This window comes from Paramisgurnus dabryanus, chromosome 9 (genome assembly GCF_030506205.2).
Source record: "Paramisgurnus dabryanus chromosome 9, PD_genome_1.1, whole genome shotgun sequence".
NCBI classification, from domain to species: domain Eukaryota; kingdom Metazoa; phylum Chordata; class Actinopteri; order Cypriniformes; family Cobitidae; genus Paramisgurnus; species Paramisgurnus dabryanus.
The window spans coordinates 2,646,472-2,661,489 of NC_133345.1; the positions used below are offsets into that span (position 1 = coordinate 2,646,472).

Genomic DNA, 15,018 nt, shown 5'->3' on the forward strand with positions numbered 1-15,018 from the left:
GTGTGTCTGTGTTCTTGGGGCACACATCTACATGTAAAAGCAGAATTGCTTATTATTCTTCTCTATTTCTTGTATAGGTCAATTATGAGTGAAGAACCGTTCACCAAATGAAGACCGCAGCCAGGTGACGGGATCCTGTGGTAATCACAAACAGGTAAACCAGTAAAATAATCATCATTTAATGTTAAAATAATTTTGAAAATTGAAGTTCTGTGTGTTCTTATTGTACTTTATTTATTTCTGCAGGTAAGCACCATACCGTAAGCTTCATTCCCTTTATAACAGGTAAGGTTCATACTGTTTTATTCTTTTGTACTGTTTTATTCGTACTGTTTTAAATCATTCAGTAAATGCAAAGTTAAACTGATGTGTTTTTAATCTAGATTTAAAAGTGTCTACTGTTGAAGCACATCTGATCTCTTCTGAAAGCTGATAATAACTGAATGCTGAGGCACCTTGTTTTGAGTGAACCCTTGTTTTTTCTAAATGACCTGATCCTATTGATCCGAGTAATCGGTTTCATATTCGATTAGCATATCTGTCATGTATTGTAGCCATGAAGTGGTTTTTAAACAAGAAACAGTACTTTTTAAATCCATTGACCATTGCAATAATCGGCCCTGCTGGTGATGAAAGCATGAACAAGTTTCTCTAAGTCCTGTCTTGAGACAAAACCTCTAATTCTGGCAATATTTCTGAGATGGTAGTAAAAGCAGAATTCCTTATTATTTTTCTCTATCTCAGGCTCTATGGCATATATGTCATGATTTTATTTGTCTATTTATATGTCTATTTACAAGGACTGCCTTGGCCAAATGTTATTGTTAATTAATATTGAAGCAGTTATTTAACATAGTTCCTTTGAGTAGTGATTTGTGTAATGATCCATATATCTATTTTTATGTATATTTTTAACTTAGGAATGTGATTTTAAAGCTCATATTTGTTATTGTATGACACCTCTCATGTTATGAAAGTAAAAAATAAATGTATTTTCTGATGTCTTGCATTTCTGTTTTTAAACTGTTAATCCTTATCAAGTGCTATACATTAGAAAGTGGATATAGAGTGAAATGCACACGGTGAATAATGAACGCAGACCTTCAGTGCCGGACCTCTGACCCGCTAACCTCCATCCCGACAGCCAGCGCCTTCTCCGGATGCCATTGCGGTATCGCTTCTCGGCTTTTTGGGTAAGATCGAGTGGACACCGGGGACTACACGTTTAAATGGATTTTTGACCTTCGGCTATGGAAGCGAGGCTTGTTCCGTCCACTCCGTGCATCGACTCTGGCGCTTTCCGGGGACAAATAAGGTGAGTTTAAAATCAGAGTTTGCTTCTTTAGTGCGTGGTTGCCAGTTTGTTTGCCAATCCGTGGTCCATAATACGTTCCGCGTTCGTGGTCTCTCCATCGCTCAGTACTTTTCTGTGTTTCTATTTTACGTAAAGCTAACACCAAAACGATTGTGGAAGGCGCTATATAGATTGTTCTCAAAGAAAAAAAACGAGAAACAAACCCATGTGAATATGGGTCAAATTATCTAGGCGGAGCACTTCGTTCAAAGAAAAACGCAACAGAATTGTTTGCGTTGAACAAAGACAATGGTGCCTGCAGACATCGAATGTGTATTGTGGATAAAAAATGGCCAGTGGGGTGGGACAATTTTTCTTGAATTAAGTGTTTATGGGAAAAGTTCACGAATTTTTTCTTACCCTGTAGTCAGATTTATTTGCTTGTTTTAAGCATAAAATAACAGGAGAAGAAATTGTGTAGGGGGAGCAGAGGGTTTTTTTTCGTTCAAAGAAAAGCAGCGTGGCACGAATGAATGTTTGGCTGAAATGCTATCGTAATTTCCCCCTTAATTTTCCTTACAAACATGAAACCAGAGAGAAGGGTCAGTTGGCATCGAATTGCACCTTGTATTCGGTGATTGATTGAGGAAAAATATGCGTATGTGTATATATACACTTGTTTTGTTGAACAGAGACAATGGCCGCGTGCTCCAGCGTCACCTATATGCCTATTTCACAAAATGGCGGCTTTGACCGGAAGTAGGGAAAACATCGTTCAGGTTGCACCACTACGATGGCCACTCAATATAGTATGGACTGACAGCTGCTTTGTTTTCTCCTACACATGAATTTACTTGTAAAAATAACAATAACAGATATTGTCGATTGGTGTTATATTATTTTTTTAGCATTTCGTATTATCAAAATATATCATATGTTAGACAGCTTATCAATTTTAAATAAAATAACGAGACATACATAACTATTCGTGTCTGCTCCCGTTTATTGTAATGAGTGTGCACATTTGGAGAAATACATTTTACATCTTATTTCTTTAGACTGAATAATTATTTCTTATTAATTCCAAAGTATGCGACCCGATGATCTAATCGTGGTGTATGTGCTATTCCTCGTTTGTTTGCCTGCATCCATTGCTTTACGGCTTGCTTGTTGCGTTTAAATGCACATTTGATTTCTTTACCAGCATTGGATTTAGACCATTCAATAAGAAGAGTTAACAGCGTTTATTATGATTGATAAGCCCTCAACGGAGAATGAGGTCGGCATACATTAAAAGCCTTATTTTGTTTTTATCGTGTGCCTTCCAAAATGTATGCGACGAAACTTAAATCACGCAAAATATGAATGGTAACTAGACGTGCTTGTTGTGTGCAAGGAGTGCATTTATTTTTAAACTTTTGCTAAATCAAAATGGTTTATTTGTATTTGCTTTTTACCTGGGTTTTATCAGGTTCGCAGTCGGGACATTTTTAATCCATAGTGTATGCATAATTAATTTCAAAGAAATAAGAAGTAAAATGTGTAAGTATTCCTCAAAATGTGCTTTGGACTAAGTCCCCCGTCATCACAGCAAACGGGAGCAGACCCGAATAGGTATGTCTAGTTATTTTATTAAAAATTTCCAGCCGTCTGTAAATTTATGTTTGAAAGAAAAAAGTAAATTAATATCTTACTTACTGTTTTTGTCTTGTTTTCTAGTGAATATCTGACAATTCTTAAATGGAGATACATTTACTTGGTAAGCAAAGTGGCTTAAGATATTATGTATTGTAATAGAAAATTGTTATAAAAACGTTTTGTTTTTGCTGGGAATTCTTGTATATATTTCACAGCTATATAATTAATTATAATAACACACTTTTTGTTGATAAACATGTTAAAAAATACATTAACACAGAATAATGTGGCAACAAATCAAATGTGCATTTAAATGCAACAAGCAAAAATAAATAAATAAAGCAAATGCACGGAAAAGAAACGAGGAATAAAAGAAACACCGCGATTAAAAAAATCAGATCGCATACTTTGTAATAATTGAAATACATTATAAAAATCAACAGGTTTATATTTAAAACAAATAAAAAATATCTGCCAGCGGGGTAAGAAAAATAAACTTAATTCTAGTTTCAACTTAATTCAATAATAAACTCAATTTAGGTTTATTTTTCTTACCCCACTGGCAGATATTTTTACTTGTTTTAAGCCTTAACCTATTACATTTTAGAATTTATTTCAGTAAACAAGACTTAAATTCTAAGCCACTTTGCTTATTAAGTAAATGTATCTCGATTTAAGAATTATTTTTTAACTCGAAAACATTAAGAAAATACTAAGTAAACGAACAAATTGGGATGTTCAAAACACTTAAATATTTTTTTTCACTCTACCCTTCATATTACAGCTGTCGAAAAACCACAGCAACGTTGACAGACCTGGAAGCCATGATACATTAGCAGTTTTTAAAATAAGTTAAATCTAGAATCCTTATTGGTTTTAGATACTTTAAAGCAATGAATGATCTTCTTTCTTTTGAATTGATTTGGTATTATGGAGGAGCTCTGTGTCTGGTTATTGAAGATGATTTGTTCTTTGCTCCTATGTTGGCTTATTTTTTTGTTATTTCCGTTACTATATATATTTTTTTTCTTTGTTTTTTCTGATTTGAGGTTATGAAAATGTTTTAATTTGTAATAAAGGTTTTTTGAAAATTCTAAATTCTCTCTATCTCTCTCTCTCTCTCTCTCTCTCATGAGCGTGGATCAGATCCTGCATTAAAACATGAACTTCTGATTTGCTAGCTCAACGTTCTACCTCTGGGTTATACAATGAGAACGTATAGAGTTAAATGCCCGCTAGCCTCCACCCCAAAAGCCAGCGCCTTCGCCGGCTCCCCCTTTGGCTGCGTCTATTCCGGTTTCGCTTCTCGGCCTTTTGGCTAAGATCAAGTGTAGTATCTGTTCTTATCAGTTTAATGTCTGATACGTCTCCTATCCGGGGACTATATGTTAAATGGATTTTTGACCTTCGGAAATGGAAGCGGAGCTTGCTCCTTCCACTCCATGCATCAACATGGTATTGCAGTGTTTCCATGAATGGTGCGCTCCCCATCTCGGGGATAAATAAGTCAAGTATAAAAAAAAGAATTTGCTTCTTTTGTGCGTGAATGACGGTGTTTTTTCTAATCCGTGTGTTTTAAAATTGCTGTGATTTCGTTGGCTTTATTGGTTTAACGAAAAGCTTGCGTGGAAATGAACACGCTGATAAAGAAATGTTTTGTAATGTATTTAATTAATTTCTTTACAAGTTTGCGGAGGTGATACGAGGACGAATTAAACATCCTCGACACAGCTGAAGGCGCAACAAAAGCGAACGAGACCGATTGGAATGTTAAAAACACCTGAAAACTTTTTTCACTACCCTTCATACTACAGCTGTCGAAAAACCACAGCAACGTCGACAGACCTGGAAGCATAGCTGTACTTGTTTAACTCACAACGACAACGGGTAAGTCATTGAGCCCTGTGTTTTTATTTATCCACGTTCTAAAATTGCTATGCTTTCGTTGTTTCTTGATTGCTCTGTACATTTTTTTTTGTTTCTATTCCACGTAAAGTTACTTTGTAATAACGAAACCATATATTTGAATGCGCAATTTAAATCCATTTGATTTAAATTGTTTCACATATTTCACTCTACACGGTTCAACCGGGCTGGAAACGGAATAAAAACAGGGTAGATCTCGAAGAATGTTTGGTCTCAGACGTGGCTTCGTGCGCTTTCCACCTGGTCACACACAGTAAATGAAATGTTAGTCGGACGGCCTCCGGGGGCGCCGTCGATGTGATCGGTCACAGGAAGATGCGGCCGTCTGGCCTCAAAGGGTGTCGCTCATACTTACCTGGCAGGGGAGACACCATGATCATGAAGGTGGTTCACCCAGGGCGAGGCTCAGCCATTGCACTCCGGTTGGGCTGACCCTTTGCGAATTCCCCAAATGTGGGAATCTCGACTGCAAAATTTCTGATAGTGGGGGACTGCGTTCGCGCTCTCCCCTGACCTTTGTGTTAAAAATAGATTCGCTTGTCGTTTTACGTAAAATCCAAGAGACGTCTAACCACGGCCCAAGAATACATTAGTCATCAAAAAAGCGGCTATTCAACGACTACATAACTTTTAATAGACAGCGAATAAGTGTCTAGGCTAAAACAAGGCTTAATTTGGGCTGTCAGTGAAAATCTAATAGCCGTTTGACCATTCCAAACGAATAGACTAGCCATTAAATAGAACCACAATCAAACGGCTACATGTCTAAGAGCACAAAATAATGCTTAGATGATTCTTTTACTTCCAATATAAGAGGTTCTCGGGAATGGCAATCATCCAAACTAATAAATTATAAAGGCTTTTATAAGAAAATGACAACAGTTAAACAACCTAGACAGCGTTGGGCAATACAAAATGCTAATAAATACAAGACAAATTGAAATATTGTACATGCATGTACATTAAACAAGCCAACAAATCTGCCAATGGGCTACGACAATTTTTCTTGAATTAAGTGTTTATATCTAGATTTGTTTCTTACCCCTTTGGCAGATTTATTTGCTTGTTTTAAGCCCAAATTCTGAGTTTTTTCTCCCTAAAGGCTAGGTTTATTTTCTTAGGGCATTTTGCTCATCAAAAAATGCATCTTATTTTAAGACTTTCTAGATATTTGTATAGTTAAAACAGTTCGAAATAACAAGTAAGAAATGATTTTTTGCAATGTATTCATTCATTCGCTACCCTTCATACTACAGCTGTCGAAAAACCACAGCAACGTCGACAGACCTGGAAGCGTAGCTGTATTTGTTTAACTCACAAAGACAACGGGTAAAGTATTTTCTTGATTACCTAAATGACTTGCTGTAGGAAAATAAGTTTAGGTTTAAGGGGGGAAATACAGTTTAAAGGGATATTTCAATTTATGATGATAATTCTGTCATCATTTACTCATGCATACAGGCTTACAACAACACGAGGATTAGTTTTTTTCTGAGTAACACAAAAGAAGGTATTTTGAGGAATGATGGTAAACCCACAGCAGATAGTCACCATTGACTTCCATAGTAGGAATAAAAAAATATGATGGAATTTAATAGGTACCATCAACCGTGTGCTAACCATCACTTTGCAAAATATTTTCTTCATCATTTATCACGATACTTCCAAAATATTTTTTCCTACTAAGTCAATATTTCATTATTTGCTTTACAAGCTTAAAAATGATGGTGACAGGATTCCATGGTAATCACAAACAGGTAAACAAGTAAAATAATCACTATTTACTTTTAAAAGCATTTTGAAAATTGCTTGCTTATGCTGGGAGTAAAGGTATTTCATGCAAAAGGTATTTCCTCTTTAAAAGGTAATGTATGCTTCTTTTAAAGCTGACACATTTGCCACATTAAAATAACAGAAATGTGTACTGTTTAAACTTTTTGGAGCCGGTGTGTCTGTGTTCTTGGGGCACACATCTACATGTAAAAGCAGAATTGCTTATTATTCTTCTCTATTTCTTGTATAGGTCAATTATGAGTGAAGAACCGTTCACCAAATGAAGACCGCAGCCAGGTGACGGGATCCTGTGGTAATCACAAACAGGTAAACCAGTAAAATAATCATCATTTAATGTTAAAATAATTTTGAAAATTGAAGTTCTGTGTGTTCTTATTGTACTTTATTTATTTCTGCAGGTAAGCACCATACCGTAAGCTTCATTCCCTTTATAACAGGTAAGGTTCATACTGTTTTATTCTTTTGTACTGTTTTATTCGTACTGTTTTAAATCATTCAGTAAATGCAAAGTTAAACTGATGTGTTTTTAATCTAGATTTAAAAGTGTCTACTGTTGAAGCACATCTGATCTCTTCTGAAAGCTGATAATAACTGAATGCTGAGGCACCTTGTTTTGAGTGAACCCTTGTTTTTTCTAAATGACCTGATCCTATTGATCCGAGTAATCGGTTTCATATTCGATTAGCATATCTGTCATGTATTGTAGCCATGAAGTGGTTTTTAAACAAGAAACAGTACTTTTTAAATCCATTGACCATTGCAATAATCGGCCCTGCTGGTGATGAAAGCATGAACAAGTTTCTCTAAGTCCTGTCTTGAGACAAAACCTCTAATTCTGGCAATATTTCTGAGATGGTAGTAAAAGCAGAATTCCTTATTATTTTTCTCTATCTCAGGCTCTACGGCATATATGTCATGATTTTATTTGTCTATTTATATGTCTATTTACAAGGACTGCCTTGGCCAAATGTTATTGTTAATTAATATTGAAGCAGTTATTTAACATAGGTCCTTTGAGTAGTGATTTGTGTAATGATCCATATATCTATTTTTATGTATATTTTTAACTTAGGAATGTGATTTTAAAGCTCATATTTGTTATTGTATGACACCTCTCATGTTATGAAAGTAAAAAATAAATGTATTTTCTGATGTCTTGCATTTCTGTTTTTAAACTGTTAATCCTTATCAAGTGCTATACATTAGAAAGTGGATATAGAGTGAAATGCACACGGTGAATAATGAACGCAGACCTTCAGTGCCGGACCTCTGACCCGCTAACCTCCATCCCGACAGCCAGCGCCTTCTCCGGATGCCATTGCGGTATCGCTTCTCGGCTTTTTGGGTAAGATCGAGTGGACACCGGGGACTACACGTTTAAATGGATTTTTGACCTTCGGCTATGGAAGCGAGGCTTGTTCCGTCCACTCCGTGCATCGACTCTGGCGCTTTCCGGGGACAAATAAGGTGAGTTTAAAATCAGAGTTTGCTTCTTTAGTGCGTGGTTGCCAGTTTGTTTGCCAGTCCGTGGTCCATAATACGTTCCGCGTTCGTGGTCTCTCCATCGCTCAGTACTTTTCTGTGTTTCTATTTTACGTAAAGCTAACACCAAAACGATTGTGGAAGGCGCTATATAGATTGTTCTCAAAGAAAAAAAAACGAGAAACAAACCCATGTGAATATGGGTCAAATTATCTAGGCGGAGCACTTCGTTCAAAGAAAAACGCAACAGAATTGTTTGCGTTGAACAAAGACAATGGTGCCTGCAGACATCGAATGTGTATTGTGGATAAAAAATGGCCAGTGGGGTGGGACAATTTTTCTTGAATTAAGTGTTTATGGGAAAAGTTCACGAATTTTTTCTTACCCTGTAGTCAGATTTATTTGCTTGTTTTAAGCATAAAATAACAGGAGAAGAAATTGTGTAGGGGGAGCAGAGGGTTTTTTTTCGTTCAAAGAAAAGCAGCGTGGCACGAATGAATGTTTGGCTGAAATGCTATCGTAATTTCCCCCTTAATTTTCCTTACAAACATGAAACCAGAGAGAAGGGCCAGTTGGCATCGAATTGCACCTTGTATTCGGTGATTGATTGAGGAAAAATATGCGTATGTGTATATATATACTTGTTTTGTTGAACAGAGACAATGGCCGCGTGCTCCAGCGTCACCTATATGCCTATTTCACAAAATGGCGGCTTTGACCGGAAGTAGGGAAAACATCGTTCAGGTTGCACCACTACGATGGCCACTCAATATAGTATGGACTGACAGCTGCTTTGTTTTCTCCTACACATGAATTTACTTGTAAAAATAACAATAACAGATATTGTCGATTGGTGTTATATTATTTTTTTAGCATTTCGTATTATCAAAATATATCATATGTTAGACAGCTTATCAATTTTAAATAAAATAACGAGACATACATAACTATTCGTGTCTGCTCCCGTTTATTGTAATGAGTGTGCACATTTGGAGAAATACTTAGACATTTTACTTCTTATTTCTTTAGACTGAATAATTATTTCTTATTAATTCCAAAGTATGCGACCCGATGATCTAATCGTGGTGTATGTGCTATTCCTCGTTTGTTTGCCTGCATCCATTGCTTTACGGCTTGCTTGTTGCGTTTAAATGCACATTTGATTTCTTTACCAGCATTGGATTTAGACCATTCAATGAGAAGAGTTAACCGCGTTTATTATGATTGATAAGCCCTCAACGGAGAATGAGGTCGGCATACATTAAAAGCCTTATTTTGTTTTTATCGTGTGCCTTCCAAAATGTATGCGACGAAACTTAAATCACGCAAAATATGAATGGTAACTAGACGTGCTTGTTGTGTGCAAGGAGTGCATTTATTTGTAAACTTTTGCTAAATCAAAATGGTTTATTTGTATTTGCTTTTTACCTGGGTTTTATCAGGTTCGCAGTCGGGACATTTTTAATCCATAGTGTATGCATAATTAATTTCAAAGAAATAAGAAGTAAAATGTGTAAGTATTCCTCAAAATGTGCTTTGGACTAAGTCCCCCGTCATCACAGCAAACGGGAGCAGACCCGAATAGGTATGGCTAGTTATTTTATTAAAAATTTCCAGCCGTCTGTAAATTTATGTTTGAAAGAAAAAAGTAAATTAATATCTTACTTACTGTTTTTGTCTTGTTTTCTAGTGAATATCTGACAATGCTTAAATGGAGATACATTTACTTGGTAAGCAAAGTGGCTTAAGATATTATGTATTGTAATAGAAAATTGTTATAAAAACGTTTTGTTTTTGCTGGGAATTCTTGTATATATTTCACAGCTATATAATTAATTATAATAACGCACTTTTTGTTGATAAACATGTTAAAAAATACATTAACACATAATAATGTGGCAACAAATCAAATGTGCATTTAAATGCAACAAGCAAAAATAAATAAATAAAGCAAATGCACGGAAAAGAAACGAGGAATAAAAGAAACACCGCGATTAAAAAAATCAGATCGCATACTTTGTAAAATAATTGAAATAAATTATAAAAATCAACAGGTTTATATTTAAAACAAATAAAAAATATCTGCCAGCGGGGTAAGAAAAATAAACTTAATTCTAGTTTCAACTTAATTCAATAATAAACTCAATTTAGGTTTATTTTTCTTACCCCACTGGCAGATATTTTTACTTGTTTTAAGCCTTAACCTATTACATTTTAGAATTTATTTCAGTAAACAAGACTTAAATTCTAAGCCACTTTGCTTATTAAGTAAATGTATCTCGATTTAAGAATTATTTTTTAACTCGAAAACATTAAGAAAATACTAAGTAAACGAACAAATTGGGATGTTCAAAACACTTAAATATTTTTTTTCACTCTACCCTTCATATTACAGCTGTCGAAAAACCACAGCAACGTTGACAGACCCGGAAGCCATGATACATTAGCAGTTTTTAAAATAAGTTAAATCTAGAATCCTTATTGGTTTTAGATACTTTAAAGCAATGAATGATCTTCTTTCTTTTGAATTGATTTGGTATTATGGAGGAGCTCTGTGTCTGGTTATTGAAGATGATTTGTTCTTTGCTCCTATGTTGGCTTATTTTTTTGTTATTTCCGTTACTATATATATTTTTTTCTTTGTTTTTTCTGATTTGAGGTTATGAAAATGTTTTAATTTGTAATAAAGGTTTTTTGAAAATTCTAAATTCTCTCTATCTCTCTCTCTCTCTCTCTGTCTCATGAGCGTGGATCAGATCCTGCATTAAAACATGAACTTCTGATTTGCTAGCTCAACGTTCTACCTCTGGGTTATACAATGAGAACGTATAGAGTTAAATGCCCGCTAGCCTCCACCCCAAAAGCCAGCGCCTTCGCCGGCTCCCCCTTTGGCTGCGTCTATTCCGGTATCGCTTCTCGGCCTTTTGGCTAAGATCAAGTGTAGTATCTGTTCTTATCAGTTTAATGTCTGATACGTCTCCTATCCGGGGACTATATGTTAAATGGATTTTTGACCTTCGGAAATGGAAGCGGAGCTTGCTCCTTCCACTCCATGCATCAACATGGTATTGCAGTGTTTCCATGAATGGTGCGCTCCCCATCTCGGGGATAAATAAGTCAAGTATAAAAAAAAGAATTTGCTTCTTTTGTGCGTGAATGACGGTGTTTTTTCTAATCCGTGTGTTTTAAAATTGCTGTGATTTCGTTGGCTTTATTGGTTTAACGAAAAGCTTGCGTGGAAATGAACACGCTGATAAAGAAATGTTTTTGTAATGTATTTAATTAATTTCTTTACAAGTTTGCGGAGGTGATACGAGGACGAATTAAACATCCTCGACACAGCTGAAGGCGCAACAAAAGCGAACGAGACCGATTGGAATGTTAAAAACACCTGAAAACTTTTTTCACTACCCTTCATACTACAGCTGTCGAAAAACCACAGCAACGTCGACAGACCTGGAAGCATAGCTGTACTTGTTTAACTCACAACGACAACGGGTAAGTCATTGAGCCCTGTGTTTTTATTTATCCACGTTCTAAAATTGCTATGCTTTCGTTGTTTCTTGATTGCTCTGTACATTTTTTTTTGTTTCTATTCCACGTAAAGTTACTTTGTAATAACGAAACCATATATTTGAATGCGCAATTTAAATCCATTTGATTTAAATTGTTTCACATATTTCACTCTACACGGTTCAACCGGGCTGGAAACGGAATAAAAACAGGGTAGATCTCGAAGAATGTTTGGTCTCAGACGTGGCTTCGTGCGCTTTCCACCTGGTCACACACAGTAAATGAAATGTTAGTCGGACGGCCTCCGGGGGCGCCGTCGATGTGATCGGTCACAGGAAGATGCGGCCGTCTGGCCTCAAAGGGTGTCGCTCATACTTACCTGGCAGGGGAGACACCATGATCATGAAGGTGGTTCACCCAGGGCGAGGCTCAGCCATTGCACTCCGGTTGGGCTGACCCCTTTGCGAATTCCCCAAATGTGGGAATCTCGACTGCAAAATTTCTGATAGTGGGGGACTGCGTTCGCGCTCTCCCCTGACCTTTGTGTTAAAAATAGATTCGCTTGTCGTTTTACGTAAAATCCAAGAGACGTCTAACCACGGCCCAAGAATACATTAGTCATCAAAAAAGCGGCTATTCAACGACTACATAACTTTTAATAGACAGCGAATAAGTGTCTAGGCTAAAACAAGGCTTAATTTGGGCTGTCAGTGAAAATCTAATAGCCGTTTGACCATTCCAAACGAATAGACTAGCCATTAAATAGAACCACAATCAAACGGCTACATGTCTAAGAGCACAAAATAATGCTTAGATGATTCTTTTACTTCCAATATAAGAGGTTCTCGGGAATGGCAATCATCCAAACTAATAAATTATAAAGGCTTTTATAAGAAAATGACAACAGTTAAACAACCTAGACAGCGTTGGGCAATACAAAATGCTAATAAATACAAGACAAATTGAAATATTGTACATGCATGTACATTAAACAAGCCAACAAATCTGCCAATGGGCTACGACAATTTTTCTTGAATTAAGTGTTTATATCTAGATTTGTTTCTTACCCCTTTGGCAGATTTATTTGCTTGTTTTAAGCCCAAATTCTGAGTTTTTTCTCCCTAAAGGCTAGGTTTATTTTCTTAGGGCATTTTGCTCATCAAAAAATGCATCTTATTTTAAGACTTTCTAGATATTTGTATAGTTAAAACAGTTCGAAATAACAAGTAAGAAATGATTTTTTGCAATGTATTCATTCATTCGCTACCCTTCATACTACAGCTGTCGAAAAACCACAGCAACGTCGACAGACCTGGAAGCGTAGCTGTATTTGTTTAACTCACAAAGACAACGGGTAAAGTATTTTCTTGATTACCTAAATGACTTGCTGTAGGAAAATAAGTTTAGGTTTAAGGGGGGAAATACAGTTTAAAGGGATATTTCAATTTATGATGATAATTCTGTCATCATTTACTCATGCATACAGGCTTACAACAACACGAGGATTAGTTTTTTTCTGAGTAACACAAAAGAAGGTATTTTGAGGAATGATGGTAAACCCACAGCAGATAGTCACCATTGACTTCCATAGTAGGAATAAAAAAATATGATGGAATTTAATAGGTACCATCAACCGTGTGCTAACCATCACTTTGCAAAATATTTTCTTCATCATTTATCACGATACTTCCAAAATATTTTTTCCTACTAAGTCAATATTTCATTATTTGCTTTACAAGCTTAAAAATGATGGTGACAGGATTCCATGGTAATCACAAACAGGTAAACAAGTAAAATAATCACTATTTACTTTTAAAAGCATTTTGAAAATTGCTTGCTTATGCTGGGAGTAAAGGTATTTCATGCAAAAGGTATTTCCTCTTTAAAAGGTAATGTATGCTTCTTTTAAAGCTGACACATTTGCCACATTAAAATAACAGAAATGTGTACTGTTTAAACTTTTTGGAGCCGGTGTGTCTGTGTTCTTGGGGCACACATCTACATGTAAAAGCAGAATTGCTTATTATTCTTCTCTATTTCTTGTATAGGTCAATTATGAGTGAAGAACCGTTCACCAAATGAAGACCGCAGCCAGGTGACGGGATCCTGTGGTAATCACAAACAGGTAAACCAGTAAAATAATCATCATTTAATGTTAAAATAATTTTGAAAATTGAAGTTCTGTGTGTTCTTATTGTACTTTATTTATTTCTGCAGGTAAGCACCATACCGTAAGCTTCATTCCCTTTATAACAGGTAAGGTTCATACTGTTTTATTCTTTTGTACTGTTTTATTCGTACTGTTTTAAATCATTCAGTAAATGCAAAGTTAAACTGATGTGTTTTTAATCTATATTTAAAAGTGTCTACTGTTGAAGCACATCTGATCTCTTCTGAAAGCTGATAATAACTGAATGCTGAGGCACCTTGTTTTGAGTGAACCCTTGTTTTTTCTAAATGACCTGATCCTATTGATCCGAGTAATCGGTTTCATATTCGATTAGCATATCTGTCATGTATTGTAGCCATGAAGTGGTTTTTAAACAAGAAACAGTACTTTTTAAATCCATTGACCATTGCAATAATCGGCCCTGCTGGTGATGAAAGCATGAACAAGTTTCTCTAAGTCCTGTCTTGAGACAAAACCTCTAATTCTGGCAATATTTCTGAGATGGTAGTAAAAGCAGAATTCCTTATTATTTTTCTCTATCTCAGGCTCTACGGCATATATGTCATGATTTTATTTGTCTATTTATATGTCTATTTACAAGGACTGCCTTGGCCAAATGTTATTGTTAATTAATATTGAAGCAGTTATTTAACATAGGTCCTTTGAGTAGTGATTTGTGTAATGATCCATATATCTATTTTTATGTATATTTTTAACTTAGGAATGTGATTTTAAAGCTCATATTTGTTATTGTATGACACCTCTCATGTTATGAAAGTAAAAAATAAATGTATTTTCTGATGTCTTGCATTTCTGTTTTTAAACTGTTAATCCTTATCAAGTGCTATACATTAGAAAGTGGATATAGAGTGAAATGCACACGGTGAATAATGAACGCAGACCTTCAGTGCCGGACCTCTGACCCGCTAACCTCCATCCCGACAGCCAGCGCCTTCTCCGGATGCCATTGCGGTATCGCTTCTCGGCTTTTTGGGTAAGATCGAGTGGACACCGGGGACTACACGTTTAAATGGATTTTTGACCTTCGGCTATGGAAGCGAGGCTTGTTCCGTCCACTCCGTGCATCGACTCTGGCGCTTTCCGGGGACAAATAAGGTGAGTTTAAAATCAGAGTTTGCTTCTTTAGTGCGTGGTTGCCAGTTTGTTTGCCAGTCCGTGGTCCATAATACGTTCCGCGTTC

The 15,018-nt window shown here is 36.0% G+C and overlaps 4 non-coding genes across 4 annotated transcripts; all 4 read left to right on the plus strand.

The window, feature by feature from the left end:
* The first annotated feature begins 4,230 nt into the window (after positions 1-4,230).
* Positions 4,231-4,421, plus strand: LOC141282636 (U2 spliceosomal RNA). Its single transcript, XR_012337436.1, has one exon. It is a non-coding gene; the product is annotated as a U2 spliceosomal RNA (small nuclear RNA).
* A 784-nt stretch (positions 4,422-5,205) lies between these two features.
* Positions 5,206-5,370, plus strand: LOC141282596 (U1 spliceosomal RNA). Its single transcript, XR_012337394.1, has one exon. It is a non-coding gene; the product is annotated as a U1 spliceosomal RNA (small nuclear RNA).
* Positions 5,371-11,042: 5,672 nt separating this feature from the next.
* Positions 11,043-11,233, plus strand: LOC141282634 (U2 spliceosomal RNA). The gene has a single exon (XR_012337433.1). It is a non-coding gene; the product is annotated as a U2 spliceosomal RNA (small nuclear RNA).
* Positions 11,234-12,018: 785 nt separating this feature from the next.
* LOC141282591 (U1 spliceosomal RNA) lies at positions 12,019-12,184 on the plus strand. Its single transcript, XR_012337388.1, has one exon. It is a non-coding gene; the product is annotated as a U1 spliceosomal RNA (small nuclear RNA).
* Positions 12,185-15,018: the final 2,834 nt, after the last annotated feature.